Below are 15,317 nucleotides of genomic sequence, written 5' to 3'. Positions count from 1 at the left end.
GTAAAACTCAGATTTGCACTGAAGTAAAGCACAACCACTGGGTAAACTGTAAAGCCTGGACATGTAATGAGACAGCATGGCTGCCTCCATGTATGATACAGAATGTAGCTACTGACAGAGTTGATTGCCTTTACATGGTTTGTCAATGAAAAAAATGTCATTTTTTTCTGGCCTTTTAAAATACCAGTTGAAATTTATGCACTCAAATCCAGCCAAAGGGAAAACATGCCTAATCCGTATATCAAAATCCTTAAATCCGTTCTTATTCACAACCCTTACTGCCTCCTGCACTGGTCAGTCAGGTCATTCTCTCATATTATTAAGTCGGGAAGTATAAAGGAGCAGAAGAAAGCCTGACTTTAAAAGTTGAAGTTCTACTTTTAAAAGTCCAGGTTCAGGTAAGGTCATTATTGCAGAAAGGGACAGGCGATGTCCCTTCTGCAAAAATCCTTCTTACCTGCCTGATGGCTCCATGAAGCTGCCTAAAAAGCTGACCAAGATACAGTACCTGGAGCTTCCCCTACCCTTGCCGGGGCTGAATGAACTCCCCTGCGCCTGCAACAGGGGTTGTGACATCCCAGGCCTGGCCAATCACAATGGTCGAAGAAGAGGAAGGGAAGGAAGAAGATGGCATGAGGACAGGCGAGTGTAGCTCCTCTTTAAAAATGTCAAGCCACCCAACAGACAGGCTGGGCACTTTTTTGATCCAAGTGAACTTTTCAAGTTCTTTTATATATCTCAATATACAGCTTAAAGTCCACCGGTCCTTCAAGTACATAAATAAAATACTGAAAAAAAGTTTCAAATAAATACCAAACTGTAACCATTTTTAAATACAACACTATCTGTACTATTATAATTCTAAAACGCCACATTCCATTGGAAATGCCAGCTTGGATCAGAATGTGCAGGGAAAGTACACGGAGCTGTTTACACCGGGTCAATGGCACTATTCAGTAACACAAAACTTTCAAACATGGTACAAACAAGGCTTGTTATCTGCTAAAACTGTAGTGGGGGGAAAAAGTTTTGGGACATATTAGTGATTCTGAAAGAACTTTTTATTGTCAAGTTATTAATAATGCCACAGATTAGAATGTAACTGTTAGGTAACAAGTCAAACATCAGACATCTTAAAGCCAAAATGGCACGTAAGGGAGGTATTTTTCCCCATACCATGCTGAGATTTTACATCCTTCATGAGGAAAGCAACAAAGATGAAGAAATTCACAATATCCTTGGCCATGGTTTTCTGACTTGTTAACTTAAAGAGGCATTCCGCTTTATTGACAGACCCCCAAACCAATGCAGTACATTGCAAAAGTACTTTGCTAGGCAAAGAGTTGTTAGAAACTTATTGAAACACAACTTTAGAGTGTTGTTATCTTTGAGAATAAATACCTTTCCATTAAAAGCCACAATAGATGACAGGGAATGCTTGTTTTAAAGCTCTTTTTACTAGTTTAAAATATAGATTATTGTTCATAGTCTGGGAACGGTCTTGGGACTTTTTTTCTTTATAAGTACCTGAGCAGCTCACCTACAGAGGCAAAAACTTAAAGTTGACATTTAGAAAACTAAAATAATTTCCTAACACTTTGCCTGACTGGCTCAGAATCATCACGTGGCATTCAATGTATTTGCTCTTGCCAGAATGTTTTGTACACATGGGAGAAGGAAGATGTTTATAGCAAAAAAACTCCCTGGAAAAGTAATGAGAATAATGTTGGGAAATCCAGTTATTAGCTTCAGCTCTGGAGTAAGAAGTATACTAAACAAGAAAATAATAAGCAGGCAGAATAATACACCTAAAATGCACCACAGTAATACAAAAGAAAACGGACCTACAGACCATCATATTGGTTTCTAAAATGGCAACATTAGTAATGTTTATGACACCAAGGGATGTGAGAAAACCCCTCGGCTTAACAGGAACTAGCTGGATTGTTCAATTTATTAACATCTACTCTTATAGGATAACGCCAGGGATGTCTTTGCTATTAAAAAAGTGAAAATTGGGGCAAACGTTTAATTTGTACATACTTTTGCAAAGCATCCTAATTTTGAGGGTATATTCAATCAAGTCAATCTGAGTTTACACATGGCTAATGACTCTCCCTAATTGTCATGTGACAGTGTTGATGACATTTTTTTAAAAAGATGAGTGAATCACATGCTCCTCCGATTTCCAGAAGTCCATGGTATTTGCTTCATCTTCAAAGTAGTATCAAAGTAGTGACTGTGTTACTAGAAAAATGGGGGCATTAAAGAAAAAAAAAATTTTTTTTGCAAGTTTGCTTTTAGGACTAACAAAACTTTTGCCTCCACCAACAATGAAACAGCCAAAAAAAAGCTTTAGTCTTAATATACCCTGCTGGCCGCAAACATCAGGGAGCCCTCAGTGGGCGGTAGGAACGTCTGCCAAGCCTGTGGACAACATATGCAAACATTCACTCTGTCATTTTTTTAGTGCAGGCATGAATCTTCTGGGCAACGGAGTTATTAATTAAGAGAGGAGGACCAAGTCTGGACAGCTGCAATTTTGATTTATATAGGGAATGTTTAGTATTTTTGATATAATAGGACACTGGATTATAAATAAATTGAAACAAAATTTACGAATGTCAAAGTGAATATTAGTACAAAATGAACTAAATAAAAAACGGATTATCAATGTTGCTGGTGGAGATTTTATTTCACTTCCTGTCTAGTAAAATCATTGCCTTCTACTTCTGCTACCAGAGCCATGAATGGAAGTAAAAACAGCAGTGGTTCTGATCTTTCTCTACTCTTTAGAAAGTTATGTAAAAAAACTGAATAACAGGTATCCACTGGGTCTAGTTCCACTTATTCCATTATTTCACAAAGGGACAGGCCATGTCTCTTCTGCATGAATATGTCTCACCTGCCTGATCGCTCGGAGTTCCTGGGGTCAAAGCGGAGCTGCACAGTGCAGCATCGGCTATGTCCGCCAGGGAATCCCTGAGTTATATCATCTCGGCACCGCCAATCAGGAAGGCTGTAGATCATCTATAGGAGGAAGATGGGAAAGTAGAAAGCAGCGCCCTGCCATAGGCGAGTTGGTTTTAGTTCTGCTTTAAGGCTACGTACACACGTCCGACGATTCTCCCCTCAGGGCTGGTATCGAACAAGAATCTGGCGTGTGTACAGCTCGTCCCATATCGTTCATGGATCTGTCTCTGATCGGCGAATGATTGTAATAAAAGTGAACGGAGGAGAGTGCACAACAGGGTGCTGCTCCATTGTTCTTCCCCTCCCCTCTCCATAGAGCAGAAAGGCAATATGTGTACAGCGCTCTTTTGTCATTGGAAAAGGTTGTGAGAGATCCTTTCCAATGACAATTATTACTTTTATTTGCTATCTAATCCAAGACTAAGACTACGTACAGACAATTATTGCTTGTGTAGGTAGCCTTTATCTTGGATAGGAAACAGAACCCATCGATTGTTTTACTTGCTGTTCCCAATTTTACTTTACTTCTTGTCCTGAACACACAACAGCGAGAGGAAATCTGTCCAAAGTGGACATTGAAAGATTTAACTTTACCTAATTTTCCAGTGACAACTGTTTCCAATTTCCCATCATTTCTGCCTTACAAATATTAAAATGTATATCAAATATCAGATTGAATCTCCCCAATGGTAACAACAAACCACAACTACAGCCTTAACCCTTATCTACTCTCTTGTAGATTTACATTCTTATGGCATTGTGATAATTGTTAGAATCATAATATGTATTAAACCTTTATTTGGAGACGCCTTGCTGAAGAAGTCATTCCCTTTGAGAATCTGTATCTCAGACACATCTCTCTCTTCACACCCAACAGGACGGAATTTAATGTAAAGCCATCCAAGAAGAGTTCCCAGAACAGTGAAAGTAAACACAAACTTCATAAACAGAGAGGATTGGATGTCCACATTCCACTCTCATCAAAACAAGTTACACGCAAGAAAAACGTGACCGGGAATCGGGGTCATGAAGTGCACAAACCTCACACTACACACAATGGGAAAAATAAATATTTGACTGCATTTGTTTGGGGTTTTTCAGCAAAATAGGAATAAATTACTATAGTTTTAGAGAATGTAAATACCGTCAAGGTAGCCTAAAATAGGCTTTATTTACTGGGGTTTTCTTTAAAAAGAAATGAAAATTTGCTATGCAGCTGATCATTTTTTTTTTTTAGGCAGAGTATTTATAAACATTTTCACCCAAAATTCAAAATTATATTGAAGTTTAAAAAACTGGAATATTCAGTAAAGGTAATACATATTCTAAAGAAATACAATGTAAAAGAAAGTAAAATCTTGGTAAAAGTTGGATGAAATGAAATTATAAGCAGACCCCTACTAAATTTAATCAGAACTAACCCTTGTGCTACTTCCCTGTAGCCATTCTCCCATTTATTACTTTATTTATAAAGTATTGACTTTGGAAAAAAGTTTATAAATTTAAAAAATCTATTGTTTACCCATGCTTCTATACATGCACATTGATGTCCTCTTTAATTATCTCACTTTAATTAACAGATTGAGGTCCTACAATGGCTCACCACCTAGTTCTTGTAACCAAAGTCCTGCCTCCTTATGCAATGCTGGGAATTATAATTAGGATTCCTATAAGTTTCAGATCAGAACCAAACACAGCCTTCCTGATGATATAATCAATACAGAAACATTGTTTACCATCTTATGGCATTCCCAACATACACTGGGCTTCAATGATCCAAAAAACAAAAGTTTGTGTGTTATACAACTCCCAGCCTCACCCTTTATCTACATGTTAGAGTATAAAAGTTAAAAATCACTGTTTGCTCTGAATGACGCCAGTATTTTCATACATATGGAGATATATATTCAAATGCCAATATTACACAAACCAATGCCATCATCAAACCAGCATTCCTTTATTTCCAAGAAAGTTTTAAATGTGTCCGGGCGTAAAATACATCTAATACAGTAATGTCTTAATGTGACTTATCACTAAAGTGATTTTATCGCAATGAATGCATCCATACTATTCTGAAATCATTGGCATATATAAAATCAGCTAGAATGACAATGACGCTGACACACAATACAGTCAGAGGAAGAAACGCCAACACAAGAAGCAGGAAAAGGTCAGAAAGTCATACAAAAAGTTAGCTTCGTTTTTAATTCCATACCGATATATATTTATTGGGGATGGAGATTTCCTCCTTCTAAAAATGCATTGATCTTTCAGGAGATGAAGGAAGTAGTCTCCACCAGAGGCATTTTCCATGGGGTCCTATCAAACATGACTGGAGGACCACATGGCTAAAGCCTTACTCAGAAGAGAGCAAAAAGTACCATTTGTTCCTTTTTGAATCCAATATAAAAACTTCTTATTACTCATTCTATTACTGAAGAGCAGCAAGCTGCCAACAACTCAGCACCACCAAGAACACTGGTTTAAGTTTAAGAGAAAACTTGTTGCAAAGTTCAGTAACACTACATGAACCTATGAACAGATTATGCATTTACTCACATATTCTCAACAAGCCATCAGAGTATATTAAGTCCTCATTTATCCTTGTATCTAAAAGCATTGATAAGAAATAAGTTCTCAAAATTCATAGCGAAGGCATCATAATTGTAGCATTTTATCAATGGGAGCAGATCAGATCCTGGGTTCAGCCCTCTAATGTAAAGAACCAGTTGGTGTGCACTTCAAAAATATAAATAAGCTAACCAAAACCATGTGATAAATACTTAAAACTGTATTACAAGTAACATTTTTAAACTTGAATAAAGTTTGATGAGGTGTTAGTACCCCTATCAAATGTATTTGTTGGAAAGTTTCACCCTCCTTACAGGATCAGGTGACCCATTATTACCAAAACTTACACTGCGGGAAAATTAAGTCACTTGTCCAGGAATAAAAAAAAATAAGAAATCTTACAAAATGAGGGGATTTACATCACTTACATCACAGAGAGATTTCTTTCTGTAACCAAAAAATAGAAATTAAAGTGATGCCTAAAAGGGTCTCATACATCCCCTCCTTTAACTCCTTGCTAATGGAAAACGTTTTGGCTTTAAAACTGAAGTCTGCAAACTTCCCTCTATTAATGCCGTTCCATCTCACCATTCATATTTTCTTCTAAGTGTGGCAAATCTTTTAGTGCAAAGTGGAAGCTGTACTTCCAGGTAGATGGTAGGTGGTCTCCTACACCCAGCTGAGGGTCACATCCCTGGATCCCCCTCCTCCTGGTCATTCATACAACACACCACTGAAGGTTGCATGTGGTGGTGCACATAATTATAAAGGATTTTGGCTTGGGAAAAATTAAATAAGAGTTGGGTTGCTGTGCTCGGAATCCAGCCTTAAAAATCTGTGGATTTGATGTAAGGAAAGGCTGCAGCGTACACAACCCCCCCCCCCCCACTTGTCCCAACTTCCACAATGCCAAGCTCGGAGCCCAAACAACCTACAGGCCTGTCCCATAGGTGGCATTTTTAGGAGAAGTTTTACTATCCCATTGAGATATGGAAAAGACTTTGATCAAAAAAAAAAAAAAAAAAAGCCACGCAAACTTTGTACAATGTTTAAATGTATACATCAGACAAGGCTCTCCAATATTTCACTAAAAAGTAATGGCCCCAAAAGGACACACGGCACTTTGTCCCAGGTGATGTCAATAACTCTCGATATTCCAAATCAGCCATTTTCAATCTGGGTTCTATTGAACCCTTGAGATCCTGAAGACATCATTGGCTGATTGACCTCCCATGAAGATGGTCTTTGGCAGCATGACACCAAAGCTCTTTAGACTTGTAAGGGGGTATTCTGACCATGCTGTAAAGGATGCATTCCTTCCACTGACCACCTAACTTTTCCATGGACCTCCTTTAGTTTTAGTAGGAGTTCCCACGGCTTGAAAATAATACCAAGGGTCCCTCAGAGGCAAGAAGGTTAAAAGACGCTGTCCTAAAGTATCTGAGATACCAGCTGTGGTTGCTTCCATCTTTTACAAGATTCAGCTACTGGTTGACAAAATTTAATTTCTCAGCTCAGGTCCTTAGGACCGTATCTGTTAGTAACCCAAACCAATGACACATTGTTACTAAAACAAGAAAAAGTATAGGAAAAACAGAAAAACTTTATACAATAACACCAACTAAGCATAACACCTGCGGTAATACAATAAGAACGTACAAAGCTAACATAGAATAAAGAAGGTTCAAATGGTCTAAAGTAAGGAAAGTAATTTCTGCTGCAAACCAATCAGATTCAAGCATTTAGATATTCTCTGAAAAAGTCTGAATCCAACTGGGCTCTGATAGCAACACAATATTCCAGAAGTAAACTTATAACAAAAGTCATTACAGCAGTAAAAAATGTGTTTTGGAGTTGATCGGTGAACCAATACTAAACCAATTAGAACAGACGCACCAATGTCCAAACCCAGCCAAAGCTTTTCTAGTAGTTTTGAATGAGTTGGAAAGTACTACCTCTTCTACTGGATTACTAATAAATGTGTCCCTTATGGTCTCGCGGTATCTCCATGATATAAATAGGAAAAAAATAAATAAAAAACATGTTTCAGGTCAACAAGTATAGGTCTATGATGCAGGTATTCAAATTCATGTGTTTATTTCTTCACCCAAAAGACCTGCTGACCCTGCCAGAAAATTATAAAGTATTCCACTTCCTTGAGAACTGTGGCTTCATTGCCATATAAATTACTCTCCAACATTGCCACTCATTCCACAGAACCTGCCGGCATAGCATAGCAGGAGTGCCTACTTTTTGAAATGAAGTCAATGTAACTGTAAAACAACTGCAACCTACTTTAAAAAACTGGAAATCGCACAAAGTGGTAAGCAAAACTACAAAGCTAACAGGCCAAGAAGGGGCTGTTATTTGATAATCATTTACAGAACTATTTATTTTCCCCGCTTGATTCATGCATATAGGTAATCTCATGATAACGTTATCAGAATGAGTTTAAGACTTATTTGAAGTTGAACTCTGGGCAGCCGTGTTCAAAGGTGACCATACATCATATAAACACAATATACAATGCAAAACTTTGAGGTATATACTAATTGAATCATTTAGGTGTGTTCTTACATAGCATGGATTTGGTAAACCTTGCAGAGATTGTACAATTTATAGCCAGTAAAATTTTTATATAAAGCAATTTTTTCTCATGAGTCTGCAATGCTTTTAACTGCTTTACTGAATCCATCCAAGAACTTTTTAAAAACTTTTAAAAGTTTCAGTCTGGAAAAAGTAAACAAATCTTTATAAGAACGCAGAAACAAACTTTAGACAAAACTTTCTGTGCACACTTCCCTTACCCAAGCTGCAACTTTTGTGAACAATACCCAACAGGACCATAGACAGCAACAAAGACCTGACAGGAGTTCTAATCCTATTCTGAACAATTGGAGATTTGTGGCATTGGACACACCAACTTCATTCTATTGTACTATGTTTTGTTTTGCTTGTCCCTGTGTCATTGTCCCAATGACAAACTTCTCCATGGGGTCCCAGCAAAGACACAACCGAGTTTATACCAATCCTCATTCTTTCCAAAAGTAAGTTTGGGTTGGTTAAGTCCTAAAATGAACATGTCTTAAAAAATAGTAGTCAATGGAAGCACCAGTCTTCTATTTACAGTTTTGCAGGGTACCAGACCTCATCATTACATATCTTCATACTATCCCAAAGTATGTAGACCTGAGGAATATTACAAATGTATTACTAGTACAGCACTGCGTAATATGTTGGTGCTATATAAATCCTGAATAATAATAGGAGTGCCCTACCTATATTAAAACATATTATCAGGATGCCATGAGATCTGGGTATACTACATTAAATGTTGGTAACATTAAAAGAATGTGATTCAACAGTATACAAAAGTAAGTACAATGTTGACAATGATTTCAAGTATAAGTTCAAGAAGTATAATGTGAAAAATATTCAGGATTTTCCTTTGGTCACCTGTGTTCCATTGGAGAGAGTTCTCTTCATTTCCTATTTGATAGATCAAACAGGAAGTGGGATGAAATCTTTCCAAAGTAAGGGAAGGATCCAGCCCAGGATAGCTGTCACTTACTATGATCATTAGAAGATATTCCTCTTTATTTGTTCTGGTTTTGAATAAAGTTTTGGATCCCCCCCATTTTTTTGCCCCCAGTGATAGGAGTTTCCAGGTCTTGAGAGTAGGACACAAACAACAATACAAACCTTAAAAGGATTGTATTGTATTATAAAAAAAAACTTTTAGCTTTAAAATAATATTGCCATGATCATTTTTAGGAAACACACATGGACACAACTTATGGAGAGTTGGTATAACGAGTCCAACGCCAACCATATCAATTTCAATTTTATATACATAATTAAAAACTTTCCAAAACTATAATCAATCAGGACTGTCCCCCTTAACATTACAATATCTGTCTTATGATAGGATTAATGGCCAAACAATATCAAACGGTTGCAAGAATCAAGTAAGGCCACCAAGTTCAGGTCCTCAAGCACGTTTGAAACTTTTTAGAACATAGAACATGAGAAACAAAACATTTGAGCCATTGAAGTATATCAGAAGTATCAAATAAAGAATAATTGAACCAACACTGAGCCCCCCATGTCTGCAGGTAAAAATTAAATGTTCACAATTCCAGACCAATACTGTACCACAAATCTGGCAGGTTCACATGTTAGCCACCACTGAGCAGCTAGCCATGCACCATCAGATGATTTCAGCACCGGTTTGCTGTCAGTACATCGAGATATGCCATAGCATAATCTTTACAAAAACATAAACAAACCCTGACAGATCGGAAGCCACCGTAGCCGGGTTTCATACATGTTGCAGTCTATAACAGATCAACAAGCCAAAGCTAATGGATGCAGGTCCCGGATCGGAGAACATACCCGTGCATGAGCCAGGTCATAATTTAAGCCTATGTCCATCTCTGATTCATGCGTTTGCTAGATATAAACAGATGACAAATCTGTGATTCATATTCGTTCCAGGTCAGAGCAGACAACAGCTCTGTGCCTATGCTGAAATTCCACGCATTTCAATTCAAAGTGAAAAAAAAAAATGACAGGTGGGCCACTGTGACTGTAATGATAAAAAAAAAAAAATCCCACAATCCAGTGCCAGCGGTAAGCTGCATCAAACACCAACCAAGGTGATTCTCTGCAAATCTATGGATGCTACATAAATGCAAATAGACACAGGACTATACATTACCAGATGCTGTTCCCATCATGTTCAGCACAGAAACACAGGGGGCTTTAGCCACACCCACAATCCCTTCTATTAGCTATATTCATGCCATGGCAGCAAAGATACCCCCCACCCACCCCCAAAATAACCTCCCTCCCTTCTTATCTACAGGAGGCCGGTTGCCTTGGCGGCCACCTTAAACAAATGCAGAGACAAGGAGGCGAAATGTCAGCAAGAAATCAGACTGAGGAGGATATGATAGAGAAGAAGGGGTGATGGAGATCTCTGAACAAGAGGGGGGGGGGGCATATTTTACAAAATGCAGCAAGCCAGGAGTTAAGGCAATCGGCGGTCCTGTAATAGTTGGGGGGAGGATGATAGAGACGGTGCAAATCCCTTAGCTTGAGGATAAAAAAAGGTTGATCTTATGCCCTGGAGGTGCTGCAGACCCAGCATTAGGTTGTGCTGGTACTTGTAGTTACATTCACCTGGCTGCAAGCTGATCCTACTTTTACATTGATCCCCCTTCTTTAGTATGCCGTCACCCCCCCCCCCCCCCCCCAGTTAGTCCCCATCGCCCGAAGATGCTTATTTTTTCGAAGGATCCTCTGTTCTTTTTATTCTATTCTAGCACCTCAGATCCCCTTCTCCATTCATGCACCGATGGCATCCACTGCCCTGTCAAGCAATGCTGGTACTTGTGGTTCCAACCTGTTATCTATCCATTCAAGTCTCCAAAGGGGAACCCTAAAATCCCCCAGGTGGGCCAGTGGCACGAATAGTTCACATATTCAACACTTCTGACCCACCTGTCCTGCCACGTTGGCATCTGTAGTTCCCTCACCAGCTGCCTGCCTTGTCGTCATCTGAGACCCGTCATACCAACAGACCACGATGGCATTTGGGGTTCCTCAGGAGAGTGTGTCATCACTCCTACCTGTGTTGCCCTTACTTAAAATGCAGAAGATATAAATACCAGCCATGAAAACCACGCTGCCACTTGTAGTTCCGTCACCATTTGCCCGCCTCGCCAGTTTAAATGCAAAGCCCTCCCGTCCCGGCAACCCTTGCGGCGCAGTCTGTTACCCCCTCTCCGTAACTAACCACAATGCTGCTTCTAGTTTCTCAATGATCCCTACCGACCATCTCGAATCTTGCTGACTTAAATCTGTCCTCAATTCTGATCAGATCAGAACATTAATTCTTGTAACTTCTCAGTCAAAGAAAATTTTTTTTTACCTTCGATGTCAGCCAAAGACTAAAGTGCCGTCTCCTCGCTATATACAAAAAGAGATTTCTCTGCCCTTCAGGCATGCCACCTGTCCGATCGCCTGCAAAAGCTACAACGCTATTTTACGTTTCTCACGGGACAGCTGACAACCCGAGCTGGCACTTGTAGTCCCCTAGCAGCTCCCTGCTCCTCCTACTCCTCGGTAAAAACACCGGGGCTTCTCTGACCTGTCAAGACACCAAGATTTGTAGTTCCTTTGGAGTCTCCCATCAGCAACCACATCGTTAGCCCTGCCAAAGCATGAGCAGACTTGTAGCTGCTTGGAAATGATCGTCACGGATTGAGACATCACATCGTTACCTCCTGCCAAGACTTCCAGAGGGTCTACCACTGCTTGGACATCACATCGTTACCAATAACACCACTGCCAAGGCTGGAATAGTTCATTGGAAGTCTACCGTCACCACAACACTACCCCTACCATCACTGCCAAGGCTTGTACAGTTCATCGGGAGTCTACCGTCACCACATCGTTACCCCTACCACCACTGCCAATGCTGGTATAGTTCATCGGAAGGCTGCCGGTACCACTACACTAACCCCACCGTCACTGCCAAGGCTGCAACAGCTCATCCGAAGTCTACCATCATTACAATACTACCCCTACCATCACTTCCAAGGCTGGTATAGTTCATCGGAAGTCTGCCGGTACCACTACTATTACTGCCAGGCTGGTATAGTTCATCAGAAGTCTACCATTACCACTACACTAACCCCACCGTCACTGGCAAGGCTGGTATAGTTCATCGGAAGTCTGCTATCACCACATCGTTACCCCTACCATCAATGCCAAGCCTGGTATAGTTCACCGGGAGTCTGCCGGTACCACTACCATTACTGCCAAGGCTGGTAAAGTTACTCGGGAGTCTTCTATCACCACATTGTTTCCCCTACCATTACTCCCAAGGCTGGTATGGGTCCTCTGGAGTCTGCCATCACCACATGGTTATCCCTACCATCACTACCAAGGCTGGTATGGTTCATCGGTAGTCTACCAGCACCACAACACCACCCCTACCATTACTGACAAGGCTGGTAAAGTTCCTCGGGAGACTTCTAACACCACAACGATACTATCACCATCATTGCCAAGAGTGGTATAGTGCCTCAAGAGACTGCCATCCCCACATTATTACCCCTACCATCACGGCAAAAGCTGCTATAGTTCATCAGAAGTCTGCTATCACCACAACGATACCACTACCATCACTGCCAAGGCTGGTAAAGTTCCTCGGTAATCTGCTATCACCACATCGTTACCCCTTGCATAGCTCCATAGAATTCTACCATCATTGGTACATGGTATCACTACCCCCCAACACCACAATGCCACCCCCACGACTACTGCCAGGGCTACGGAGTCTGCCATCACCGAAGCTTGGGAAACCACATCGCTACCCACTACCACCAACAACTTGCAGTTTGTAAGGAGTCTTCCATCAGCGCTGCTTGGGACATCGCTACCTCCGTCCACCACTGCCAAACTCTACTGAGACTAGTAGTTCCTCAGGTGTGTATTGTTGCTGCACGTGTCACTACATCGCTACCCCGTGCCACCTGTGAGATGTGGTATTTATGGTATAGATGATATGCACCCACATTGATACTGCTGAGGCTTGTAGTCCTTGCTTATTGGGACCCTACAACATCCCCCCCCCCACTGTCACCGATGGCACGGCTCTAAGAAACGTCATCGCCGCTGCTTGGGACACCTCGCTACCCCTATACCCGTCACCGAGATTGCTACATAGTTCACTGGCATCGCTGCTTGGGACATCACATCGCTACCCCCTTCTATTGCTGCCAAGCCATGCTGAGGGTTGTAGTTCCTCAGAGGTCTGCTGGGACACCACATGGACTATACCCCCCTCCTGTGCCACCCACACAGAAAGTTCGTCACAAGTCTACAAAGAGCGCTGTATGGGACAGAACACCGCTGCACCTATCCAACACTGCCAATGCTGAGACTTGTAGTTCCTCACAACTACCACCACCAGCTGCCTCGTTCTCTGCTGGCACTTGTAGTTCCTTAGGACTCTGCCATGCCAGGCATTCACTTCTACCCGCTGCCCATCAACACTGGCACCTGTAGTTCCTCAGGGCTCTGCCATGCCGGGCACATTCTAATACCCCCCTGCTGGCACTTGTAGTCCACCTCTCTCCCTGGCAAGCCATGTTGGCACCGGCTGCTCTACTTCTTCCTGTCAGGGCATGCTGAGGGTTGTAGTTCCTCCTGGGTGCTGCAAAGAGAAACTGCCGCGGCATGCAGATCCTCCACAGAGCACCTCTGCCAGGGCATGCTGAGGGTTGTAGTTCCTCGTCAGAGCACAGAAACCCTGTCACCTCTGTCAAGGCATGCTGAGGGTTGTAGTTCCTCCCCAGAGCACCGGTAACCTGTCACCTCTGTCAGGGCATGCTGAGGGTTGTAGTTCGTCCATACAGCACAGAGAGAACCTGTCAGCTCTCCTCAGGACATGCCGCGGCATCCTCCTTACCCGTGTCCTCCGGCGCCTCTTGTCCCCCCGCTGCTGCTAGACGGCCGTCCAGTCACATCGAGCCGGTCACACATAGAGAGAAGCTGGGTTGCATGTTTCTCCTCACACTGTCATCCTCCTCATCCCCGCCACTCCCCGGCCAGCATATCGCGGAGATCCCCGGCTCTGCTGCTGGCGGTTTCTGTCGTCCCGGCCGCCGTGCAGGATGGAGGGAGAAGGGGGGGGAGGGGGAGTCACAAAATGGCGCGCGTTTCCAAAGCTGCGCAGCCAGCCAGCGAGGGAGGAAGAATAAGGAGGACGGGGAAACCACCACCGACACGACTATCACTGACTCCCCCTCCTCCTCCTCCTCATACCGGAGCCCGGCACCGTGACTGACAACAACACCCCCTCCTTCGTCACCTCATCACTGTCCTGTTTCTTCCTCTCCCGCCACCCCCTCACCTAAGCCGCCACCGCATCCCCACACTTCAGTCAGAAATATTTTTATTGCCGCTCTGCTTTATGCATAACACACGTATTTCCCTCACAGGGGTTTATTCGGGCGGGAAGGGAATTACAAAAAAAAAAAAAAAAAAAAAGCAACAAAATGGCGGCGGGATAAGCGTGTTGCTATGGAGACTGTCAATCAGCGCGAAGCCCCCGGATGCGTGCTGACGTCACGAAACGAGGAGGCGCCGTCGTTATTGCTGCTGCTGCGGTCGTAGTAGAGAAGAGGGAGGGTCATGTGATGGGGGAGTGGCGGGAGGCGGGGATGAGGATAATTAGGGAAACCGTCTGGGGTGTGAGCTGGTAAACGAATAAATGTTGCTATGTAAATATGATGTTTGCGGGACAGAAGGGAATACCGCGGGGTGGCCTGGGCGGGAGAAAGGTGTAATAGGTTGCAGGGGGTGGGAAATGTTGCAGGTGTTGCAAGGCGTTAGCTGGGCTTTGGTTTCCTGGGATTGGATGGAGAGCCACAGATCTAGCTTCAGATATTGAGTGGATTGTGGCTTTGGTGTTCCGGATGATGTGTCCATAAACAAATATTTTTTTCCAAAATTTTCATTGAGTTAGATGTCCACGTAGACCTCCATATTTATCACGAATTCCAACATTTCCCGTGTTGTGGATGTCCACTTTCATTATATATTACATACTTCCAGTGTGATAGATGTTCACGTATATTATACATTACAAATCTCCTGTGTGGCTGATGTCCACGTATAGGATATTTTCCAACATTTCCACTGTGGTTGATGTCCACGTATAATATATAATTTAAATCTCCAGTGTGGTAGATGTTTAC

The 15,317-nt window shown here is 42.1% G+C and overlaps 1 protein-coding gene across 1 annotated transcript in view; it reads right to left on the bottom strand.

Annotated features, from left to right (window-relative positions):
* The window catches only part of DYRK1A (dual specificity tyrosine phosphorylation regulated kinase 1A), a 51,093-nt gene extending 36,666 nt beyond the window's left edge, over positions 1-14,427 (bottom strand). The window contains exon 1 of the mRNA XM_072398293.1: positions 14,027-14,427. The gene's annotated coding sequence lies outside the window, so the exon portion shown is untranslated. The remainder of the gene's footprint in view (positions 1-14,026) is intronic.
* Between the last annotated feature and the right edge of the window lie 890 nt (positions 14,428-15,317).

The sequence above is a fragment of the Pyxicephalus adspersus genome, chromosome 1 (assembly GCF_032062135.1).
Source record: "Pyxicephalus adspersus chromosome 1, UCB_Pads_2.0, whole genome shotgun sequence".
NCBI lineage: Eukaryota > Metazoa > Chordata > Amphibia > Anura > Pyxicephalidae > Pyxicephalus > Pyxicephalus adspersus.
Note: the sequence above shows the minus strand (reverse complement) of the source record. Positions and strands in the feature narration are given on the sequence as shown.